A 24,556-nucleotide genomic window follows, 5' to 3' on the forward strand; every position below is an offset into this window, starting at 1 on the left:
TCCTGCAAGAACACTTTCTTTGCCATTCCAGATGACTTTATTAAGAAGTGATTTGAGTCATTGCAGAGATGTATGGATGCAGTCCTCCAAGCTCATGGGAGTCAGACACAATATTCATTCTTTATCCACTGCAGCATGACTTTATATTCTATACTGGACATTATTTCTGTTAAGTGACAAGAGTTTTGTCTAAGCAAAGTCAGACCTTACTGTCCTAATGAAATAATAAGAAAAAAAATCAAGGCACGATCATAATTTATTTTGGTAAAATAAGCGTAATCTAGAGGTCTTTGCCTTTCATATAAGCCACTTCTGAAACCAAATGATCAACTAGAAGTCAAGTTATTATTATTTGTTGTTCCTAAAAATTGGATAGGCGACAAGACTTTTGTCAGCTAGTGTAAGCAAATTGAATAAGTAATAAAAAAAATGAGTATGGATGATTTGATAGATGATGTGCATGTTTATTAAAATCATGTTTTGCCTACAATATAACCATATTTTTCTTGGATACTTCAGATTTGGACCTTTGAATTGAGACTTTGAGAACCCCTGGTGTACGCCATACACAGTACACACTATTATTGCATCCAAATATAGCAGCAGGAGCGAGAAGAAGAAAAAAAGAAGCACAGAGCGCTTTTGTTTAGCTTGTGAAATCAGGGTCAGAAGTCAGAGACGAGAAGTGACTGAGCTTTTGAATGTGTGTGTGTGTGTGTGTGTATGTGTGAAGATGGTGCTTGTAACACCTGTGTGCTTTGAACAGGCCATCAGCATCTTTCGGCGTAATGTCAACACTACGAGAGCAGGAGAGATCGGTTTCTCCTCCCGCTGGCTGCTAAATAAATAAAGCCAATAAAAGCTTTGCAGGTCACTGACAGTGATACACAACACTGCTCTGCTGGGACACGAGAAGTGTGTGTGTGTGTGTGTGTGTGCTTTCGAACAATTACACGCCATAATAACACAGTACATAATCTACCAGTTTCAAAATAATGATCATATTAATAATGAATATAGCAGCAAGTGCCAAATAAGGTAGAAAAGGTGGAATGAGATGCTAACCTTAATGTTTGACCACAAGGTGGCGCCACCTCAAACATTTCAGTGACTTTCTATGCATGTTGCTAAAGATGCATACTGATTTTCATAACAATATGCCAATGTATTTGTAAAATATTAAGATGGACGACAGTTTTTATGAAAATGAAAAATACATTTTTAAATTGAAATTTAAAATTAGGTTTAAAAAGGAATCATCTTGAACCAAAGAAAGCACAAATGTAAAAATTTACCAAAATCAATTAGCACTTAAAAAAGTCATTATAATTCTGACAAGGCAGCTACACAACATGTTTGGGAATATCCTAAAGCCTTGAGGAGATACCTCATGTCCACATATCCATCAAATTTGTTATTTGAAAACATGAAAATTCAACAAATTACAGTTTTTTTGTTGTTGGGATTTTTGTCTGTCAGAAGATTCTCATGAAAATCAGACAAATTGCAAATGTAGAATTCGATGAATCATGGGTTTCAGAAAATTCTAAATGTCCAGTTTTTTTTTATGATGAAAATGACGTCTTGAGTCAATACTGCCTATATAGCCTATACAGTTAAAAAGATATTTGAACATGTGGTGAAGCTAGAGGGATGAAGACAGACACTCCAAAATGGCCGTGGTTAATGTTAAGATTGTCCACTATCTGTGTGCCAAATTTCAAAACTTGCACAATTTAGTTTCAACCCTGCGGCCCTCCAGGAACTGAGTTTGACAACTGTGGCCTGTACCATTTAAAAGATATTTGAACATGTGGTGGCGCTAGAGGGATGAAGACAGACACTCCAAAATGGCTGTGATTAATGTTAAGATTGTCCACTATCTGTGTGCCAATTTTCAAAACTTTTTACCATATGGTTCATTGAGATCCTATAAATTTCTAGAGCAATACAAGAACGACATTAATGGACCACTGGTTTGTAGGCAAAAATATATCAAAATCTATTAGAAAAAAGGATTTAAAAAAAATATTACAATTCTGACAAGGCAGCAATACAACATGTTTGGTCCAAATATCCTAAAGCCTTAAAGAGATACTTATCCATCAAATTCGTTATTTGAGAACATGAAAATTTATCAAATTAACTTTTGTTTTTTGATGAAAATCAGACAAATTGTTAATGTGGAGTTCGCTGAATCATGGTCTTGAGTCAATACAGCCCAAATAGCCTATACAGTTCAAAATATTCCTGTTCAGTAGGTGGTGCTAGAAGAATTAAAGCAGACACTCAATAATGGCTTTGGTTAACGTTCAGATTGTCGACTATCTGTGTGCCAAATTTCGTAACTTTTTACAATACAGTTCAATGGGATTGCATGTACACCCAACAACAGTTGAAGAAGAATATTAACTCTCAAGTATCCGCAACTCAAGTATTTCATGCTCAAGTATCTAACCCACAACTCAAGTATCTAATGTTTGACCCTCAATAATTGCACAGGGATTTGCTCTTGTATAATCAAAATGCTGCAAATATAATACATAATTGAATCACTATCTGTTTCTTCCCACTAAAACATCACTTTTTAAGGCATCAGATTGTCATGTTCAATGTTTCAGCTCATTCTGGGTTTTGGAGTCTCCGACAGCACAAAACGCTCAGCGCTCCTGAGCTGTCAGTCAAAGAGCCGCTGGGTAACTGCAATACAAACACAATTATCAGGCTGTGATGGCTCTGCATTACAGAGCCACCCGTATTCAGCAAATCCCCACGGTCTCCACACACTAATGAGAGCCTTTAACCAGCACGGAGACCGAGAGAGACTGAGACAGATTACTGCAGGAAATTTCGGAGGTGTTTGAAATTAAACTACCGGTGCTGGAATACGGAGAGTGTTTTTGAGTTTGGGAACATTTTAAGTGCACTGAGAGCGTTTTAACTAATCTGAAAGCTACAAGTCTTGAGGACTAAAAATGTGTAGGCTCCATATTGGGTTACACTTTACTTTAAGCTATAATTCCCACTATTAATAAGACTTTTAGCTCAATTAAGTATTAATTTGCTGCTTATTAATAGTTAGTAAGAAAGTAGTTGAGTTACTACCAACTTGGTAGTACTAGGGTTATACTTGGGATACTAGTAGTTGGGAATTTAGGAATAAGATCATACTTTATAAGTACTAATAAACTGTTAATAACTAAATAATAGACAGGTATAGACAGCCTAATCTCAAGAGGAAACGTAGCAGTTTTAAGTTTTGTAAGTTTAGCAGCTAATAGTTCGAGTTCAGTTGTACGAATATATATATATATATATATATATATATATATATATATATATATATATATATATATATATATATATATATATATATATATATATAAATAATTTTCTCTCACTCGTTGGATGTAAATTTTATTCACAAATGTTTTATGCGATATTCCAATTTTGTGCATATTAGTTTAATTGGATGGAAACAGCTATTGACAGAACAGACAGCCAGATCTCACAAGGAAACGTAACTATTTTATGTTTTGTGGCTAATTTGAGTTCAGTTGTACGAAAATATACAATTTTGAAAAGGAGGTGTGGCACCAAACTCCACCTCTAAACCAAATGTCATTGGAGGTTGACTAAATCGTACTTAATTGTAACACTGAGATCGTACTAATTCATACGATCCAACGTCTGTCACATCACAGTGGTTCGGTATTATTATTATTAAATTATTATCACCTCCAGAACTGTCTCATGCTTTCAAAAGCCACCGCATGTTCATAACGTTTCGTCTTCTGAGGCGCAACTCATTTATTATATAAGAAATAAGAAAATTACCGCAGCGATGTCCTACTGCAGCAAATTAGATATTTGGCACAAGTTTATCAGGAAGTAATGATTCTGTTCTCTCTGACTTGTTGGATGGAAACTGTGCTGTATGCACAAATGTTTTATGCGATATTCCAATTTTGCGCATATCAGTGTAATTAGACGGAAACATAGCTATTGACAGAATAGACAGCCTGACCTCATGAGGAAACGTAACTATTTTATGTTTTGTCAGTTTAGTGGCTAGTTCGTTTGAGTTCAGTCATATGAAAATGTGCGATTTTGAAAAGGAGGCGTGGCAAACCCCTCCTCTAAACCCAACCATTAATGAAGGATGAGCAAATCATACTAAATTGTGTGAATGAGATTGTATGAATTAGTCACTCAAAAAGTTACGAATTGCCATGAGATAGCGTTGGAATAGAATACATGACATGGAATTATTGACAGGATGTTTGTAGAATGACAAAAAAGTACAAGATGAAGGACTAATATTAGTATACTATTTCTCATTCATAGCTGTAACAACCCAACCGGTTTCCTTTACTGTTTTAGAATAGTTACATTTCAAAATATATAAATATTTGGTTCTCTCTGACTCGTTGGATGGAAACTGTGCTTTATTCACAAATGTTTTATGGGATATTCCATTATTGCGCATATCAGTGTATTGGACGGAAACATAGCTATTGACAGAATAGATAGCCTGACCTCACAAAGAAACGTAACTATTTTAAGTTTTGTCAGTTTAGTCGCTAATTCGGAATTTGAGTTCAGTCGTACAAAAATGTACGATTTTTAAAAGGAGGCGTGGCACCAACCCCCACCTCTAAACTAAAATCATTGGAGGATGAGCAAATCGTACAAAATTGTACCAATGAGATTGTACGAATTAATACGATCCAAAGTCCGTCAACACAGTGGTTCGGTACTATTATTATTTTTTAACTATTATTACCTCCAGAACTGTCTAAAGCAGGGGTGGGCAAACTCGGTCCTGGAGGGCCGGTGTCCTGCATAGTTTAGCTTCAACTCTAATCAAACACACCTGAACTTACTAATCAGTGTCTCCAAGATCACTAATTATCTATAAGCAGGTGTGTTTGATAAGAGTTGGAGCTAAACTGTGCAGGACACCGGCCCTCCAGGACCGAGTTTGCCCACCCCTGGTCTAAAGCATCTGCGCTCTCAAAGACCATCTCACGCTTTTAAAAGTCACAGCATGTTCATTACGTTTCGTCTTCTCCTACTGCAGCAAACTACAGATTTGGCACCAGTTCATCAGGAAGTAATGATTCTGTTCTCTTTGACCCTTTGGATGGAAACTGTGCTTTATTCACAAATGTTTTATGCGATGCATGTCAGAGTAATTGGATGTAAAATAGCTATTGCAGAACCTGATCTCTTGAGGAAACGTAACTACTTTAAATTTTGTCAGTTTAGTGGTTAATTCGAAGTTCAGTCGTACAAAAAGTACGATTATGAAAATGAGGCACCAAACACCACCCCTAAACCCAATCAGCAAATCACACTAAATTGTACCAATGAGATTGTACAAATTCATAGAAATTAGTCACTAAATCAAAAAGTTACGAATTGCAGAGAGATAGCGGAATGATTGACAGGATGTTTGTAGAACCCAAAAAAAAGTACAAGATGACGAACTAATTTTAGTACAAAATGCCGCCATTTATCAGCGAGACAGTAATAAATCACGAAGAGAAAAAAAAAACGGATGCTGCACGTTACTGATAAGCACGCCGCTCTCTCGAAAACTACAATCCCCATCATTACACGGGTCTAAATCCAGAACATGTCCTGCCCTGATCCCATTCACTCGCCATCCACATAATGACTAGAGCACTACGACTCTGACCAATTACCTTCATGCGCAGCTCCACAAGCACACACACAGAGTCACAAATGCATGCAAATGAAGCCTCGCGCTCACGATGGTCCAGGACCCGCACAGCAGTTTTGGAGAGCGAGTTGATGAGCTCCGTGGAGACAGGCCTGACCTTTCCTTAAGATCAACATACATGCGTCTGCGCTTTCGCCACATCCCTCACCGCCAAAATGTCAGCGCTGTAAATGAGCGGAGACACCCGCCAGTCCACTCACCCGCCAGTCCCGCTCCGTCCGTTCTGTCCCCTCAGCACTTCTGAAAGTCTCCGGCCGCGCAGCAAAAAAACTCAACACAAAGAGGTCAGATTCCATGCGCTTTGCTCTTATGCTTAGGTTGATTCTTGCGCTTTTTTTTTTGCACAGGCCAGCAGTTCTAGCCCACGTTTATCTCTCGCACACCTGGTTCAGGCCAGCGCAGGTGTCATAAGGACAGTGGCTACCGGTCACGCCTGACCCCTTTTGTCATCCTGTGGTCATTGCCTCTAAAAATAGCTGCTTTCTGCTTCTCTCGGCGCTGCTATAAGGAGCCGGCGAGCATCCAAACAGACTGACATCTGATCCGTAATTATATTTCTCTCCTGCTTTTGGTGCTGGTGGGACTCATATCACATTAGTTATGCTTTAGCGACTGTCCTCTCTCTCTCTCTCTCTCTCTCTGTGTGTGTGTTGATCTGGTGGGCGATAGTGGAGACGGCCGAGCAGACGTGTCGGATAATTAGGTTCTGGAATCAGGGAGATGATCAGGGGGCTGTCAGTCACGGCGGGCGGGCGGACGGGTGGTCAACAGCGACCCGGGCCCAATGAGGCTTGTGTCCATTCAGTGACGCTGTAAAAATGAGCCTTACTTCACAGATGTTCTTGATGGCACATATTTGGTTTCATGACCGTGACAATTGCCAGTGTGACAATAATCTGAGAGAAATGGCTTCTCTAGAGCCTGAAAGTCGCAATGAAATCACAATTTACTGTTGTTATTTTTATATGTATATAGTAGAGCTTGTTGTAAACGGTGTATCTGTGCACTTCAGAATTTGCCCTCATGATCTTTAATCAAGTCATAACTTTCTCTCGACATGTCATGACTTTTCTGCACTTCTGGTCACATGGAATGCCTTTTGGGCGGGGCTATCAGTGCTTTAGGGCGGGGCTATCAGTCATTTAGGGTGGGATTATCAGTGCTTTAGTGTGGGGCTATAAGTTTTTTAGGGCAGAACTGGTGGGGCTACTGGTCTTTTAGGGCGGATCAATCAGTCCTTTAGGGCAGGGCTATCAGTCATTCAGGGCGGGGTTATCGGGTCATTTAAGGCATGGTTATCCATCCTTTAAGGTGGGACTATGAGTCATTTAGGGCGGAGCTATTGGTCATTTAAGGCATGGTTATCCATCCTTTAAGGTGGGGCTGTCAGTCTTTTAGGGCGGAGCTATTAGTCATTTAAGGCATGGTTATCGGTCCTTTAAGGCAGGGCTATCAGTCTTTTAGAGCGGAGCTATTAGTCATTTAAGGCATGGTTATCGGTCCTTTAAGGCAGGGCTATCAGTCTTTTAGAGCGGAGCTATTGGTCATTTAAGGCATGGTTATCTGTCCTTTCAGGCGGGGCTATCAGTCATTTAGGGCGGAGCTATTGGTCATTTAAGGCATGGTTATCGGTCTTTTAAGGTGGGGCTATCAGTCATTTAGGGCGGAGCTATTGGTAATTTAAGGCATGGTTATCAGTCCTTTAAGGCGGGGCTATCAGTCTTTTAGGGCGGAGCTATTGGTCATTTAAGGCATGGTTATCAGTCCTTTTAGGTGGGGCTATCAGTCATTTAGGGCCGAGCTATTGGTCATTTTAAGGCATGGTTTTCGGTCCTTTAAGGTGGGGCTATCAGTCATTTAGGGCGGAGCTATTGGTCATTTAAAGCATGGTTATCAGTCCTTTAAGGCGGGGCTATCAGTCTTTTAGGGCAAAACGATAAACGATAAAATAAAACGATAAAATAAAATCCGCTAAATCTATAATCCATAATAATGACTCCTGAACAGCAGTCCCATAACATTCCAGTCAGTTCCCAATGAACAGTCTTGCACTGCTCTAAATTTCAGGACCGTTGATTGATTGATTGATTGATTGATTGATTGATTGATTGATTGATTGATTGAGAGTTACAACAGATAGAATGACAGACAAAATGTTAAACCAGCAGATAGAACAACAGAATGTTGTAGCATTAGAATAAGAAGGGCAGGTCTTTAGATCCACATGTTAGAATTAGAATAAAAAGAACAATGGAATGACAATTAGCTAATAAACCTTCCATTTAAAGATTATGCAAACATCTGATTTGCTTGCTATAGTTGCTTCAGTATTCCATGAAAAACAAATTAAGTCCAGCTTTGACTTGATGGTGGCTTTAACTACTTCAGCTACTTTTTTTTAAACTCTCATTTTGCAGGACTTTATATATATATTCTATTCACTTCACTGGCACTATAATGAAATCAAAAATATATACCTGTGAAAACAAGAAAATGACTACTGATTAGATGATTTATACTTTTAGTTTCCGTCTCCTTGAAGTGAAGTGGCATGTCGAGATGCAATAAAATTAGATTAGAACATTTCCATTATAATCAACTAAGCCGTCTACGCAGCACGCTCTATACTTATTGCTCACTCGTTGCCTTAACAACCCAACCAGTTTCCCTTATCCTTTTACAGTAGTTACATTTCAGAATACATATGATTGGACACACGCTCACCGGCCACTTTATTAGGTACATCCTACTAGTACCAGGTTGGACCCCCATTTGCCTTCAGAACTGCCTTAATACTGTGTGGCATAGATTCAACAAGCTACAGGAAATATTACATTCTCTGTAAACCCTAGAGATGAGTGTGTGTGAAAATCCGAGTCGATCAGCAGTTTCCGAAATACTCAGACCAGCCCGTCTGGCTCCAACAACCATGCCACTTTCAAAGTCACTTAAATCCCCTTTCTTCCCTATTGTGATGCACGGTCTGAACTGCAGCATATCATCTTGACCATGCCTACATGCCTAAATGCATTGAGTTGCTACCATGTGATTGGCTGATTAGCAATTAGCATTAACGAGCAGTTGGACAGGTGTACCTAATAAAGTGGCCGGTGAGGGTTGTTGTGTGTGCGTTTGTATGTAATGTAAATACCATTTATTTTATTTTACTCATTCATTTTCATATGTACACACAAAACTATCACAATTAATACTGATTTGATAAATATACATAAAAATTATAAAGTATTTTTTATAACTATTATGTTTAGTATGATATAGTTTCACTTTTATTCGTATTTAATTTTAAATATTAATTTATTTATTAAATAAATAAAAACCTAATAAAAAATAAATAAACTTGCCTTATTATTAGATTTATCCCATGAATAAATGTTATTATAATGAAATATTGTATCAAATTACTTTAAAGATGCATAAAATCCTGGCTAGAAATGCAATAAAATCAGTCACCTGGTCTTAAAAATACAATATCACCTAAAACCCCATCTTTCATTACATGTCTTTTTAAAAGAAAAGGAGATTTAGGATGTGAAATGAGACTTGACTTTCACAAATGAAATTTCGGAAGCTAAATCCGCTCGAGACGCACCTGACGACGGTGTTGACGGTGCCGCCATTGCTTTAAAGCAGCGCTTGAATTTCCCTCATGACCACACAGCGACGCGGGCAGATATGATCACGTTATCCGCTCATATCTGGACTATAGGGAAACGCTGGTGAGCTCAGATGAGTTTGGGACACATCAAAGCATGGCTTTAGCCCAAACGCTCCTGTTAAAATCTCTCCGGCCTCGGCTCTGATAAACACACCGTCTGCCATTCCTGCTGTTTATCAGCTGATGATGCCGGCCGGCCGTCCAGCAGTGCAAATCAAGCACAGGCACTCTGATGAAATATTAGTGCAGTACAAGAACGCTTTAAAAAAATACGTTTGCTGTTTGCTCTCTATTTTCTTTTTTTCATTATTGTGTAACTCAAAAACAACGTGTCCATAAGAAATTAAAACTATTTTGGATAATGAAAGTGTTCACATTAATCCCAAAAGAATGAACAAAAGGACATTCCCAAAATAACTGAGAGACACAGTCAATGGAAATGCCACAGAAAGAGCAAGATAAATCAATGTCACTTTTACACTTCTGCAAAAACTGCTTAGCAGAATAAAACCTGCGAATCAGTGAGTCATTATTTAGAGACCTGATCTAATTGGATCTGAATTAGTGACTCAATAACTAGAAACTTGCTCTAAATGAATCATTTGAATCAGTTCATCAATAACTGGAGGCTTGCTCTGAATGGATCATTTGAATTAGTGAATCACTAACTGGAGGCTTGATTTGATCAAATCATTTGAATCAGTGAATCAATAACTAGAGACTTTTTCTGAATGGATCATTTGAATCAGTGAATCAATAACTGGAAACTTGCTCTTAATGGATCATCTGAATCAGTGAGTCAATAACTGGAAACTTGCTCTAAGTGGATCATTTGAATCAGTGAATCATTAACTGGAGACTTGATTTGATCGAATCATTTTAATCAGTGAATTATTAACAAGAGACTTGATCTAAATGAATCATCTGAATCAGTAAATAAATAACTCTAAACTATCTCTAAATGGATCATTTGAATCAGTGAATCATTAACTGGAGACTTGCTCTGAATGAACCATTTGAATCAGTGAATTAATAACTGAAAACTTGCTCTAAATGGATCATTTGAATCAGTGAATCATTAACTGGAGAGTTGCACTGAATGGATCATTTGAATAAAAAAATCTGTGAATCATTAACTGGAGACTTCATCTGATTGGATCATTTGAATCAGTGAACCAATAACTCGAAACTTGCTCTGAATTGATCATTTGAATTAGTGAATCATTAACTGGAGACTTGATTTGATCGAATAATTTTAATGAGTGAACTATTAACTAGAGACTTGATCTGAATGGATCATCTGAATCAGTAAATAAATAACTGGAAACTTGCTCTACATGGATAATTTGAATCAGTGAATCATTAACTGGAGCCTTGCTCTAAATCTATCATCTAAATCAGTGAATCAATAACTGGAACCTTGCTCTGAACGGATCATTTTAATCAGTGAATCATTAACTGAAGACTTGCTCTGAACAGATCTCCAATCATTAACTGGAGACTTGCTCTGAATGAATCTATTTAATCAGTGAATCAATAACTGGAAACTTGCTCTAAATGGATCATTTGAATCAGTGAACCAATAACTGGAAACTTGCTCTGAATGCCTCCTTTGAATCAGTCAATCATTAACTGGAGACTTGATTTGACCGAATCATTTGAATCAGTGAATTATTAACTAGAGACTTGATCTGAATGGATCATCTGAATCAGTAAATCAATAACTGAAAACTTGCTCTAATTGAATCGTTTGAATCAGTGAATCATTAACTGGTGATTTGCTCTGAATGGATCCTTGGAATAAAAAAAAACAGTGAATCATTAACTGGAGATGTCACCTGAATGGAATCATTTGAATCAGTGAATCAATAACTGGAAATCTGCTCTGAATGGATAATTTGAATCAGTGAGTCAATAACTGGAGACTTGCTCTGAATGGATCATCTGAATCAGTGAATCAATAACTGGAAACTTGCTCTGAATGGATCACTTGAATCAGCGAATCAACTGGAGACTTGCTCTGAGTGGATCATTTGAATCAGTAAATCATTAACTGTAGATTTGCTCTGAATGGATCATTTGAATCAGTGAATCGTTAACAGGAGACTTACTCTAAATGGATCTATTTGAAGCTATAACTGGAGACTCAGCCTAAATGGCTTGATTGAATCAATAAGTTGTAATTTGAGACTCGCTTTGACTAGATAAAGCAAATATTTTTGAAAATAATGATATATAATTTACTCAATAAGCGATCTCTCGTGTGATCGATGTGTGTCAGGGGCTCTGACATTGGTAAAGGACTAGTAAACTAGTGTGTAATGTGTGTATTCCGAGAGTTTTCTTAGTGAATGTCATGAGGGACAGAAGTGCTCATAAAGCTGAGAAAAACACTTGTTTAAGAGTTTATTGCTCACAAGAGACTCCTCGCTAATGCTAAATGAAGCGCTATGCTAATGGCATGCCCCTCTGCGTCTCTGACAGTTGTTTTTAAAGTTGAGTGATAATATTCACACTCGTCTCTGCCATTTCTCATTACAAGTACACCCGTCCTGGACAAAAAAATAGTGGAGGAAACTGAGTGGAAGGGCATCCGCTGCATAAAACATATGGCGAAATAGTTGGTGGTTCATTCCGCTGTGGCGACCCCTATAAAATGAAGGGACTAAGCTGAAGAAAAATTTATGAATGAATGTTGGGTATTCTTCTTGTATTTTCTCTTTCTTATTCGGATAATATACTGCAGTGGCGCAGAAGGTAATGATGTCGCCTCAAGAAGGTCGCTGGTTCGAGCCTCGGCTGGGTCAGTTGGCGTTTCTGTGTGGAGTGTGCATGTTCTCCCTGCGTTCGCGTGGGTTTCCTCCGGGTGCTCTGGTTTCCCCCACAGTTTAAAGACATGCAGTACAGGTGAATTGGGTAGGCTAAATTGTTCGTAGTGTATGAGTGTGAGTGAGTGTGTATGGATGTTTCCCAGAGATGGGTTGCAGCTGGAAGGGCATCCGCTGCGTAAAACATATGCTGGATAAGTTGGTGGTTCATTCCGCTGTGGTGACCCCGGATTAATAAAGGGACTAAGCCGAAAAGAAAATGAATGAAGGAATGGATAACCAAAAAAAAAACATTCTTTTCCTGAAGGAAAAGCAAATCTATTATATATATTACAATATGAATGTAATTATGTACTGTGACCAAAATAAAATGTTTCAAATGTAATTTTTAACATGATATTATGTTTAACAAAAGAATATCCAGGTGCTAACTATTTTTTATATTATACAGCATTAATATGAACACTATAATTATTATTGGCATTTTATCAATAAACATTATTGATTGTTAACTGATACAGTTTTAATACACAAGACAATATGATGTTTAATGTTATTAACAGACAATATTAATTACGACCTAATGTATTACACTAAATAAGTTGAGATTGAACCGGCAAATCTTTGCATGGGAGTCGGTTGCTCTAACAAAGAGGCTAAAGAACCTGGTCACCAGTGTCTGTCGCTAGAGTACCATTACAGGTCAAAGAAGTGAAGTTTACCAGCATAGCACTTCGCTAGCTGGCCTTAGTTACACTTACCACCCTAAACCTCATTCCCATCCCGGACGAGCCCCCACATGCAACCTACCGGTCCTACTGCACCAAACATGCGCTGAGCTGAGATCAAACTGGTGATTCTTTGCATGGGAGTCGGTTGCTCTAACAAGGAGGCTAAAGACCTTGGCCTCTAACCTCTGTCCCTAAAGCACCTTTAGAGGTCAGAGGAGTGAGGTTTATTTGCATTGCACTTCACTAGCTGGCCTCTGTTACACTCACCCCCCTAAACCTCACTCCCAACTCGGACGAGCCCCCACGTGTAACCCACCGGTTCTACTGCACCCAACCTGCACTGAGCTGGGACTGAACCAGCGATTCTTTGCATGGGAGTCGGTAGCTCTAACAAGGAGGCTAAAGACCATGGCCTTTAGCGTTTGTCGCTAGTGCACCTTTTGAGTTCAGAGGAGTGAGGTTTACCTGCATAGCACTTTGTTAGCTGGCCTCCGTTACATTCACCCCATTAAACCTCACTCACATCCCGGACGAGCCCCCATTTGTAACCCACCGGTCCTACTGCACCCTACTTGCGCTGAGCTGGGATCGATCGAGTGTCTGTCACTAGAGCACCTTTAGAGGTCAGAGGAGTGAGGTTTACCTGCATAGCACTTTGTTAGCTGGCCTCCGTTACATTTACCCCCTTAAACCTCACTTACATCCCGGACGAGCCCCCATTTGTAACCCACCGGTCCTACTGCACCCTACTTGCGCTGAGCTTGGCTCGAACAGGCAATTCTTTGCATGGGAGTCGGTAGCTCGAATAAGGAGGCTAAAGATCATGGCCTCTAGCGTCTGCGCTAAAGCACCTTTAGAGGTCACAGGAGTGAGGTTTACCTGCATAGCACTTCACTAGCTGGCCTCCATTACACTCATCCCCCTAAACCTCACTTCCAATCCCGGACGAGCCCCCAAGTGTAACCCACGGTTCCTACTGCACCAAACCTGCGTTGAGCTGGGATCGAACTGGTGAATCATTGCATAGGAGTCAGTTGCTCTAAAAAGGAGTCTAAAGATCATGGTGAGGTTTACCTGCATAGCACTTCGCTAGCTGGCCTCCGTTACATAATATTTTTTATATTAAAAAACATCTTTCTTCTGCACTGCACTTCAGATGAGCATGGGGGATAAATAATAGCTTTAATTATTAGCTTAATTTATTTCAACACTTTGCTCAATTTAATTTAATTTTTAGCTGAACTGCTCCTTTAAGCAGTGAAACCTGAGCTCCAGCAGCACTGGAGTTGTTAGTAATTATATTAATAATAAAAAATCTAATAAAAAATCTCAAACAGAGAGGACGACACTTACTTCCAAGGGCGAAAATTGCTTTAATTGCTGCTTGACATAAGAGTGAAGAGTCCGTCTGTTCAGCCTCCAACACACTGAGGAGAAACACACACAAAAAGACAAACAGATGAGGACAAATCACACACTTCCTCTAATCTGATCACTCATTCAAGAGCTGCTTAATCTCTTAGCCAGAGAATCAATCTAAGTGCCCTTGTTAGGGGATTTCAGAGGCGGAAATGAATTGGAGGCCATGAAACATTAATGTGCTGTGTGTGTGTGTGGATGCGCTGGTTTAGCACAAAGACTACAGATGTACAGTTGAGAATTATTAGCCCTGCTGTATATTTTTTCCCCAATTTCTGTTTAATGGAGAGATTTTTTCAACACATTTCTAATAATAGTTTTAATAACTCATTTCTAATAACTGATTTATTTTATCTTTGCCATGATGACAGTAAATAATATTTGATTCGATATTTTTCTAGATAGTATTCAGCTTAAAGTGACATTTAAAGGCTTAACTAGGTTAATTAGGCAAGTTAGGGTAATTAGGGAAGTCATTGTATAACAGTGGTTTGTTCTGTAGACAATTGAAAAAAATATATATAGCATAAGGGGGCTAATAATGATTTTAAAAATTAAAATGTTTTATTCTAGCTGAAATAAAACAAATAAGACTTTCTTCAGAAGAAAAAATATTATAGGAAATACTGTATAAAATTCCTTGCTCTGTTAAACATCATTTGGGAAATGTAAAAAATAAAATAAATAAATAAATCACAAGACGGCTAATCATATTGACTTTGACTGGGGTTGCGTCCGAAATCCGAAATCGCATACTTCCAATTCAATTCAATTCAATTCAATTCAATTCAATTCAATTCAATTCAGTTCAGTTCAATTCAATTCAATTCAATTTAATTCAATTAAATTCAATTCAATTCAATTCAATTCAATACAGTTCAGTTCAGTTCAATTCAGTTCAATTCAATTCAATTCAATTCAATTCAATTCAATTCAATCCAATTCAATTCAATTCATCTTTATTTCTATAGCGCTTTTACAATGTAGACTGTGTCAAAGCAGCTTAACATAGAAGATCCATACTATATAGTATGCTAAAAACAGTATGTGAGCCGAGTATTATGTCCGAATTCATAGAATTCTAAAAATAATATGCGAGAAGTACCGGGATAACCTACTACCAGCGAGATTCTGAAGTTCGCATCCGATGCACGCTACACTATCCCGTGATGCCCCGCGAGAATTCATGAATAGGAGTGAAGCGACGCAACTGAAGCAAGTAGGTCATGTGATCATGACAAAATGGCGTATATAGTACGTTGGAGTTCCATTCATAGTACTCTCATTCATACTGTACAGAACGTACTTTTCTAACGCTCGAGTAGTAAATTCAAATGCAGTATTTACTGAGCAGTAGGCGATTTTGGACGCAGCCAGGCATTACTATGAATGGGGAAAAGTGCAATGCTCAGTATGGCCACCACAACGAAGCAAGTTCCACCTTCCTTTTGAAATAGCCACACATGGTTCTGTGGGGGAGGAGTCTGTACAAATTTGCTTGATAGTTAGAGCAAGCCCTGTTGTTTGTCAACTACTATGTGTCTACATTGATTTTGACAAGAGAAAAAAAAAAACAAGACAACACATCTCATCACGTGTCTGAACGCACAACACTTTCAACCTTGAGGCAGATGGGCTACAGCAGCAGAAGACCACACCGGGTGCCACTCCTGTCAGCTACGAACAGGAAACTGAGGCTACAATTCACACAGGCTCACCAAAACTGGACAATAGAAGATTGAAGAAACGTTGCCTGGTCTGATGAGTCTTGATTTCTGCTGCGACAATCGGATGGTAGGGTCAGAAATTGGCATCAACAACATGAAAGCATGGATCCATCCTGCCTTGTATCAACAGTTCAGGCTGGTGGTGGTGGTGTAATGGTGTGGGGGATATTTTCTTGGCACACTTTGGGCCCATTAGTACCAATTGCCAATTGAGCATCGTGTCAAAGCCCCAGCCTACCTGAGTGTGGTTGCTGACCATGTCCATCCCTTCATGACCACAGTGTACTCAGGGCCAGAGCAAGGTGAACTGGCGCTGTAAGGACGATCACGCCACCCTCAACCAGAAAGTGAAAACATAAGTGACCGGTTCTCGAATTGAAGAGCGGGGATGATTGGGACGGGGGGGGAGGGGGGGGGAGTGGTCATGGAAGAAAATGAGAATGGGGGGGGGGGGGGGTATGGGCATTGAGATGTCGCGGATGAAAGTGAGGATAAGTGAGGACCAGGAAGGGAGTTGTGGGAGGGGGTGTTGGGCCTCTGCCTAGGTCACCTCTATGGACGCGCCTGCCCTGAGTGTACCCATCTTCTGATGGCTGCAGAAGGAATCATCTCAGACTGGGTTCTAGAACATGACAATGAGTTCCCTGTACTCAAATGGCCTCCACAGTCACCAGATCTCAATCCAATACAGCACCTTTGGGATGTGGAGGCAAATTCTGCAGCAACTGCATGATGCTATCATGTCAATATGAACCAAAATCTCTGAGGAATATTTCCAGTACCTTGTTGAATCTCCAGGGTCCAACCTGGTACTACTAAGGTGTACATAATAAAGTGCCCAGTGAATGTATATATCCATGCCTATCCATGCAGCAAGCCCAGAGACTGTTGTGTGTGTACGCCATGATTATATATAAAATTCATTTTAATGTGCGATATGACTAAAAAGGGGTCATACACGAATATTTTCTCCATTCTGTGCTGTATTTCATGTCACGAGTTAACAAGCAGATATAGTGTCCTTCCAGTGACATCCTCCAGTGTCTGCTCAAGGTTTTGTCTCTTTTATTCCAGGCTGCGTCTGAAATTTCATACTTTCCTACTATATAGTATGTTAAAAAAAGTATGCAAGCCGAGTGGTATGTCTGCGGGTAGGTCACATGATGATGACAAATGGTAGACACTCATACTCCAATACTCATTCTACTCACGTTCATACTGTATATAGAATGTACTTTTCTAAGGGTCGTGGAGTAACTTCAAATTCAAGTGTTATTTCCACAACAAACCCGTTGTTCCCTGTGTAGTCTGCTTCAATCGGTCACTTTAAAGGTGGCATTTAATCACAACAGCAGCAGAATGTTAAACAGGACAAATGATCTTTGTAGGTGCTAAATCCGCTAATTGCTCTTTGCTAAGTGTACTTGTTAGCACTGCTGGTCAGGCTAAAGGACTGGAATCATTCACACTGAACACTAATGACGAGCTGGAGGCAAACACAACTGCTTCTCTGTTTGTGTACAAATGATAACATTTTTAATTGTGTATTTTATTTTAGATTATTGTTTTAAATGTAAATTTTACATTTCAATATTCGTATAATTTAAAAATGGATTATATTTTATGTACTACTGCTACTACTACTACTACTACTAATAATAATAATAATAATAATAATAATGTTCGATGAAATTCTACTATATAAAATAATCAGATGTATTGTTTTTATATATATTTTATTATTTAATATTCCTGTTTATGATGCATTTTTTGTTTATATTTATATTATTTTGAAATATAACTATTGTATAAAATGTAATAATAAAGTAATAACATGCTGCATTATTTACAATTAAATAATTTACAACATTAATAATGTATTACATGTTGTTCTTTATTATTGACATACTTTTCCTATTAATTGAAATATAATATTAATAATAATAGTGTTAGGTAAAATTCTGCAAAATAAAATGATTGGATTCATTGTTTATTATTTACCTTATTATTTAATATTGTTGTCTAAAATGCATTATTAGTTTATAATTATGTGTATTTTTTAAATATACTGTTATATAATATATAATTTTATAATAATAATTTTATAGAAATTAAATTAGTAATAAAATAATAATATTCTGCATTTATCTACAATCTAAAATAATTTGCACCATTAATAATGATAATTAATTACAAATGTACAAAAAGTTGGACTATTTATGTACTTAATTTTCATATTAATTCAAATATAATAATAATAATAATAATAATAATAATAATAATAATAATAATAATAATAATAATAATAATAATAATAATAATAATAATAAATAACAATAATAGAATAATAATAATGATGTTTGGCAAAATTCTACAATATAAATGAAAAATAAATGACATGTATTGTTTATAATATATTTTATTATTTATCTGAAATAATTTACATCAAATATATATATTACAAACAATATTTTATTATTTATGTACTTAATTTTCATATTAGTTGTAACAACAACAACAATAATAATATACAAAAAAGTAAAATAATTTTTAAAATAAATAAATAAATAAATAAATAAATAAATAAATAATAATAATAATAATAATAATAATAATAATAATCTGTATAAATCCATAACCTGAATTAACACTAAAACTGGCAATTTACCAATTGAATTTTTTCAAAGTGAAATATAAACTATGAGTATTGAGATGTAATCAGTTTGATCTGGAAGCTCCAGTGAAGTATAATCTGTAATAATTAAGAGAGAGCAGAAGTGCTGATGTCAGATCAGTTTTAACCTTTCATATCCTGATGAATATGGATGATGAATATGGAGGATCTGCAACCGCTTCGAATATCAGCCCAGAGCAGATAAGATGATCAACACACTCACCAATGAGGAGAATGGGCTGCTGCACTTTATATTGTAATAGAATTATATTATTATTATTATTAATAATAATAATAATATTATAAATAACAATAATATTAAATCATATAATCTATATAACCCCATAATTTATAAATAATTTATCCTATAATTAATTTAGTAATTTATTATATAGTCTATGTCAATGGACAGATGTTTAATAATAATAATAATAATAATAATAATAATAATAATAATAATAATAATAATAATAATAATAATAATAATAATTTATTATTATTATTATTATTGTTACTAATATTAATATATTAAGTATTAATTGCACAAAAACTCTAATAATAATAATAATAATACTAATATGTATAAGCCAATATTCTAAAATAATACCATTTATAATAAACTATTATATTACATATTTTATATATTATTGTAATATATTTCTCAATATTTTATTAATATTCAATATACTTTTTATTTTATATAATAATAATGATGATGATAATAATAATAATTATTATTATTATAAGTATTATTAATTCTTTTTATTATAAATAACATTAATGTATTAAATAAAATAATCTATATAACCACATCATATGTAAATATTATATCATATCATTAATTTAGCACTTTATCATATGATCTTCGTCAAACAGCCAAATGATTAATAATAATAATAACAATTTCCAGCAGACATGAGCGATGTGTCTAGTAAGTCTTGTAAGTCATGATTCACTCATGCTCAGTGTAAAGCGGCAGGGATTAAAAACAGACCGTTTATCAGCTCTTCAGCTCCACATACAGAGGATTCAGCAGTTTTAGAGTAAGAGAAAAGCCTCAAACACACAGAGTTACAGTAAAAGTGGAGCAAACAAAGCTAAACGGCTCGTCCCGCTGCAGACCGTCCAATTACTGGATGAACAATGGCTGAAGCTGATGGTGTCCTGATCGATCAGAGTCTGGAAAACTCCTGACCCACATACAGCAAACCGGCATGCGCAAAAACTACACCAACCGAGGTTAAGCTGGATTTTTCTGCTGGATTTCATGTACAATTTACAAAGTCACGATGCAAAGACTTATTGTCCAGTGATGAGCGTGCTGGACATTTATCAGTTTTAGGCTTAAAAAAACAAGAAAATGATGGAGAAACTAAATGGAGGAAGAGATTAACAGATTAACAAATGAAGAACATTGTTATGTTGTTATATATACTTTATATGTTTATATATATGTTATTATACATTTATATGTTTTTATATATTTACTTTATATGTTTATATATGTTATTATAGATACTTTATTTGTTTATATATATGTTATTATATATACTTTATATGCTTTTATATTTTTACTTTATATGTTGTTATATATATGTTGTTATATATACTTTATATGCTTTTATATTTTTACTTTATATGTTGTTATATATATGTTGTTATATATACTTTATATGCTTTTATATTTTTACTTTATATGTTGTTATATATATGTTGTTATATATACTTTATATGCTTTTATATTTTTACTTTATATGTTGTTATATATATGTTGTTATATATACTTTATATGCTTTTATATATTTACTTTATATGTTGTTATATATACGTTGTTATATATACTTTATAAGTAGTTATAATTATGTTGTTATATATACAGTTGAAGTCAGAATTATTAGCCTCCCTTTGAATTTTTTTTCCCTTTTTTAAATATTTGCCAACAAAGAGCAAGGAAATTTTCACAGTATGTCTGGTAATATTATAATATTATAATAAAAGTCCTATTTGTTTTATTTTGAGCTATATTTTTTCAATAGTCTACAGAACAAACCATCGTTATACAATAACTTGGCTAATTATCCTGCCTAGTTAACCTAATTAACCTAGTTAAGCCTTTAAATGTCACTTTAAGCTGTATAGAAGTGTCTTGTAAAATAATATCAAGTCAAATATTATTTACTGTCATCATGACAAAGATAAAATAAATCAGTTATTAGAAATGAGTTATTAAAACTATTATGTTTAGAAATGAATATATATATATATATATATATATAGTTACTTGTATGTTGTTATATAAATGTTGTTATATATACTTTATTTTTTATTATGTTATGTACTGTAATGTTGCTATTTTAGCTTACGTTACGTACACACACTTTAAATATAAATGTGTGTGTGTGTGCAAATGTATTTCAAATCATATTTATATATTTGGAGGGATGTTGATTAATGAATTAACTTGTATTTAATATAATATTATTTACCTGTTTTTAAAATGTAAAAATTACAAACAATGTATGTATAATATGTATACAATGACTTGCCTAATTACTAACTTCCCTAATTACCCTAACCTGCCTAGTTAACCTAATTAACCTAGTTACGCCTGTAAATGTCACTTTAAGCTGTATAGAAAATTCTTGAAAAATGTCTAGTCGAATATTATGTGCTGTCATCATGGCAAAGATAAAATAAATCAGTTATTAGAAATGAGTTATTAAAACTATTATGTTTAGAAATGTTGAGAAAATCTTCTCTCCGTTAAACAGAAATTGAGGAAAAAAATAGAAAAGAATTCAAATGTAAGAGGCGGGCTAATAATTTTGACTTCAACTGAATATATATATTCTCCATTTCTTGGCTTACTATTTATAGTCCTCATTAGTGCACAGTAAAAAGTTTGTCTTTTAACATTTGACTTTCCTCTTTGACGTCATTATATTTCCCTTTACTGAAACCCACTGTCCCATTAGACACATAAAACTGCTTTTATTCCATTTCATGTTGCATTACATTCTAGTTTGGAGTTTTTAGGGAATTATTTGCACTGTATATCTTTAACAACTTTCTTTCTTTCTTTTATTCCCGCACTTGACCCAGTTCCATATGCAGATCCGCTGTTTTCCCCACAGCTCTGAAATCAGCCGAAACACACAGATCTTCCTGTTTTTGGCCACAACTTGTGTCTGAACGTGTGTGCTCTCAATGGGACGCGAGTGTGTTTGCGTGTTTGACGATCAAAGCTTCACTTGAGCACCTCTGTTCACTTTTGAAGCCCACAGAGACACACACACTTGGGCTGTGCATAATTTGTTGTTATGCTCTTTCGTATATATCGTGATGTCACAAAATACACTGTTAACAGTAATACTTTTTTCATTATTTATATACGATCGCAATATATAAGACAGAAACATGAGAAGTCACAATCTTGAAAGTACTATGTTTACATTTTGCATTCAGCGATAATTTAGTTTTGGTTTATTTAGATTTGAAGTGTTTTATATTTCATTCATATTTATTTTAAATTTTCAACACTGTTAATCAAACATTTGCCCTACTATATCGTATATAGTACTATATTGTGATATATATCGTTATCAGGATACCAGATTACTTATGTTGTGATATGAGATAAGATTATATATATATATATATATATATATATATATATATATATATATATATATATATATATATATATATATATATATATATATATATATATATATATATATATATAGGTGGGCATAGATAAATTTTTAAAATCTAGATTAATCTAGATTAAAATGGCTCATTTTAATTCTGCCAAAAGCAGAATCATAAGTCTTTGAAAACGGGTTTCTCAAGCCAGGTGGCGCATTAGACCAGGGGGTTATCTCCTGTTTCCAAAATGCCTCACAAACTGCTTGAGAAACTGTTCTACTATGATAATTTGTGATGAAAATAAATGATGTTCAATAAGATGTACTTGTGTTTACTAACTGTTTATTCAGTTAAACATGAATGTTGAACTGTGGGCCTACATAAGCTCCAAACAGCGATTTTATACTTGCATACTTGATGTACGTAGACTACATACAGAAAATGCTGCTTCGCAAAGCCAAGTTCACAGAGCCCTGATGGTGTGTCAAACATTGAGTATGTTTACATGGGCAACAATACTTTAATACGATTTTAATATGATTAAAACAATACTCTGATTAAGAGTCTACCATGTAAACAGTGATTTTTGATTACCTTAATGCGACTAAAGTCAGAACTGAACTAAACACAAATGGAATTAAGACATTTGGAGTATGCAGATATTAGTGGCATTACTGAAGTAAACACCGCAATCAAACTATTACCGTCATGTAGGACTTTTCGCCAAGATTCACACAGGCCGCTGTCAGTAAAGGACCGCACACACACACACACACACATCGCGAAATGCTGACTTTTTTTTTCTTTCCGTTTGGCGAGCGTTATTACATTCCATAACACTCTCACCAGTCCTTACTCCTTATTTGCGTCTAATACCCCAGTTTGTCATGAGGGATGACTGAAATGTTCCTGAGTGAAAGTGAAACTGCCGAACTGCAGTTAAAGTCAGGCATCCTGCTGATTTGATTCAGAAGGGCACTTTTTTGTCAGACAGCTCACCGGTGAAAGTCATCATAGCTTGCGTAGAATAGACCCAACTCCCAACCCAACTTTGAAAAGATTAACGGCGATATGTTTTATTGCGCGATAAGAGTCTCACGTGTGTGTATATATATATATATATATATATATATATATATATATATATATATATATATATATATATATATATATATATATATATTAAGGGTATAACGATACACGTATTCGTATTGAACCGTTCGGTTCGAGACTTTCGCTTTGGTTTGCATTACAAACTGAACGATTCAGACATCCAAAATGACGTGACAGGCAACATGCTGCCTTCCCCGCCCACCTCCAAACACTACTCCTGTCAGGCACATGCTGTACTAGCTTGCACAAGGGCTAGTAACGTTAATGTAATCCTCCTCTAGACCTTTTTCTTGGCAGCTGCATGGAGGGCGCCATAGCGACCAGCGTCTTCAGGTAGAATGTTTAGAACTTCCGTTTACAGCGTTTACAACTGGTAATTTGCGCTCCAAAAATGGGTTTCAATTGTGTTTTGCGTGGATTACGGAGTGTTTTTGTGACACACAACTTCATTCAAGCGCGAGAGAAAAATGTTCTCCTAGTTCACGTGTCTGCCGTCAAAAATACAGTGTGTGTATGTTTCCCCTGCCTGTCAGCTCAGCGGCTCTTCAACACACATGTTATAAATGTTGTTAAATATGTTGTTATTTATACTTTATATGTTGCTATATATATGTTGATATACAGTACATGTTGTTATTTGTACTTTAAATGTTGTTATAAATATTTGTTGATATATATGTTGTTATTTATACTTTATATTTTGTTATATATGTTGTAATATATACTTTATATGTTGTTATATATATATATATATATATATATATTTATATGTTGTTATATATACTTTATATGTTGTTTTATATATATATATATATATATATATATATATATATATGTTGTTATATATGTTGTAATATATACTTTATATGTTGTTTTATATATATATGTTGTTTTATATGTTGTAATATATATGTTGATATACAGTACATGATGTTATTTGTACTTTAAATGTTGTTATAAATATTTGTTGATATATATGTTGTTATTTATA

The 24,556-nt window shown here is 35.5% G+C and overlaps 1 protein-coding gene across 1 annotated transcript in view; it reads right to left on the reverse strand.

The window, feature by feature from the left end:
- Window positions 1–24,556, reverse strand: part of plxnb2b (plexin b2b) — a 327,932-nt gene that overhangs the window by 85,698 nt on the left and 217,678 nt on the right. Inside the window, exon 4 of the mRNA XM_056451371.1 lies at window positions 14,338–14,411. The gene's annotated coding sequence lies outside the window, so the exon portion shown is untranslated. The remainder of the gene's footprint in view (window positions 1–14,337; window positions 14,412–24,556) is intronic.

The sequence above is a fragment of the Danio aesculapii genome, chromosome 25 (assembly GCF_903798145.1).
Source record: "Danio aesculapii chromosome 25, fDanAes4.1, whole genome shotgun sequence".
Taxonomy (NCBI): Eukaryota; Metazoa; Chordata; class Actinopteri; order Cypriniformes; family Danionidae; genus Danio; species Danio aesculapii.